This window comes from Sturnus vulgaris, chromosome 1, assembly GCF_052056855.1.
Source record: "Sturnus vulgaris isolate bStuVul1 chromosome 1, bStuVul1.hap1, whole genome shotgun sequence".
Lineage (NCBI taxonomy): Eukaryota > Metazoa > Chordata > Aves > Passeriformes > Sturnidae > Sturnus > Sturnus vulgaris.
In genome coordinates this window covers 52,178,077-52,180,576 of record NC_142243.1, presented here as the reverse complement: position 1 = coordinate 52,180,576, position 2,500 = coordinate 52,178,077, and positions in this window count along the sequence as shown.

The window sequence follows — 2,500 nt, the reverse complement described above, 5'->3', positions numbered from 1 at the left end:
TTAGGGTTAGGTTTATGGTTAGCGTTAGGGTTAGGGTTAAGGTCAGTGTTAGGGTTAGGGTTAGGTTTAGGGTTAGAGTAAGGATTCACCTTATGCTTATGCTTAGGCCTTTTTTTATCGTATGCATAGCGTTTCTCGTAGGGGTATTGTTAGGGTTAGAGTACGGTTAGGGTTTGGGTTAGGGTTAGGGTTAGGTTTAGGGTTAGGGTTAGGGTTAGGGTTAGGGTTAGGGTTAGGTTTAGGGTTAGGGTTAGCGTTTGGTTTAGGGTTAGGGTTAGGGTTAGGGTTAGGGTTAGGGTTAGGGTTAGGGTTAGGGTTAGGGTTAGGGTTAGGGTTAGGGTTAGGGTTAGGGTTAGGGTTAGGGTTAGGGTTAGGGTTAGGGTTAGGGTTAGGGTTAGGGTTAGGGTTAGGGTTAGGGTTAGGGTTAGGGTTAGGGTTAGGGTTAGGGTTAGGGTTAGGGTTAGGGTTAGGGTTAGGGTTAGGGTTAGGGTTAGGGTTAGGGTTAGGGTTAGGGTTAGGTTTAGGGTTAGGGAAAGGGTTAGGGTTCGGGTTAGGGTTAGGGTTAGGGTTAGGGTTAGGGTTAGGGTTAGGGTTAGAGTTAGTATTGCATTGAGAGTTACGTTTATGTTTAGGGTTAGGGTTTGTGTTCCTGTTATGATTACGTTTAGTGTTATGCTATGGGTCGTGGTTTTGTTAAGAGTTACGTTTAGGTTTAGGCTTAAGTATAGGGCTAGTGTTAGCATTAGGTTTAGGGTTAGGTTGAATGTTAGGGTTACGCTTTGCACAAGGTTTCGACTTTGATTTAGGATTAGATATTGGGTTAGGGTTACGGTTAGGATTAGGGTTAGGGTTAGGTTTGGGGTTAGGGTTAGGGTTAGCGTTAGGGTTAGGTGTTTTGGTAATATTAGGGTTAGGGTTAGGGATAGGGTAAGGCTTAGGGTTAGGGTTAGGGTTAGGGTTAGGTTTTGGGTTAGGGTTAGGGTTAGGGTTAGGTTTAGGGTTAGGGTTAGCGTTTGGGTTAGGGTTAGGCTTAGGGTTAGGGTTAGGGTTAGGATTAGGGTTAGGGTTAGGTTTGGGTTAGCGTTTGGGTTAGGGTTAGGGTTAGGCTTAAGGTTTAGATTTAGGATTCGGGTTACTGTTACGATTACTCTTACGGTTACGGTTTGGACAAGAGTTACGGTTAGGGTTAGGGTTAGGGTTAGGGTTAGGGTTAGGGTTAGGGTTAGGGTTAGGGTTAAGGTTAGGGTTAGAGTAAGGATTCAGCATATGCTTATTCTTAGGCCTTTTTTTATCGTATGCATAGCGTTTCTCGTAGGGATATTGTTTGGGTTAGAGTTCGGTTACGGTTTGGGTTAGGGTTAGGGTTAGGGTTAGGGTTAGGGTTAGGGTTAGGGTTAGGGTGAGGTTAGGGTTAGGGTTAGGGTTAGGGTTAGGGTTAGGGTTAGGGTTAGGGTTAGGGTTACAGTTACATTTTAGGGTTAGTGTTAGGGTTAGGTTTAGAGTTAGGGTTAGGTTTAAGGTTACGGTTAGTTAGGTTTAGGGTTAGGGTTAGGGTTAGGGTTAGGGTTAGGGTTAGGATTAGGGTTAGGGTTAGGGTTAGGGTTAGGGTTAGGGTTAGGGTTAGGGTTAGGGTTAGGGTTAGAGTTAGTATTGCATTTAGAGTTACGTTTATGTTTAGGGTTAGGGTTTTGTTCCTGTTATGATTACGTTTAGTGTTATGCTATGGGTCGTGGTTTTGTTAAGAGTTACGTTTAGGTTTAGGCTTAAGTATAGGGCTAGTGTTAGCATTAGGTTTAGGGTTAGGTTGAATGTTAGGGTTACGCTTTGCACAAGGTTTCGACTTTGATTTAGGATTAGATATTGGGTTAGGGTTACGGTTAGGATTAGGGTTAGGGTTAGGTTTGGGGTTAGGGTTAGGGTTAGCGTTAGGGTTAGGTGTTTTGGTAATATTAGGGTTAGGGTTAGGGTTAGGGTAAGGCTTAGGGTTAGGGTTAGGGTTAGGGTTAGGTTTTGGGTTAGGGTTAGGGTTAGGGTTAGGTTTAGGGTTAGGGTTAGCGTTTGGGTTAGGGTTAGGCTTAGGGTTAGGGTTAGGATTAGGGTTAGGGTTAGGTTAGGGTTAGCGTTTGGGTTAGGGTTAGGGTTAGGCTTAAGGTTTAGATTTAGGATTCGGGTTACTGTTACGATTACTCTTACGGTTTGGACAAGAGTTACGGTTAGGGTTAGGGTTAGGGTTAGGGTTAGGGTTAGGGTTAGGGTTAGGGTTAAGGTTAGGGTTAGGGTTAGGGTTAGGGTTAGGGTTAGGGTTAGGGTTAGGGTTAGGGTTAGGGTTAGGGTTAGGGTTAGGGTTAGGGTTAGGGTTAGGGTTATGCTTTGGTTTTGTATTAGGATTAGGGTTAGGGTTAGGGTTAAGGTCAGTGTTAGGGTTAGGGTTAGGTTTAGGGTTAGAGTAAGGATTCAGCATATGCTTATTCTTAGGCCTTTTTTTATCGTATGCATAGCG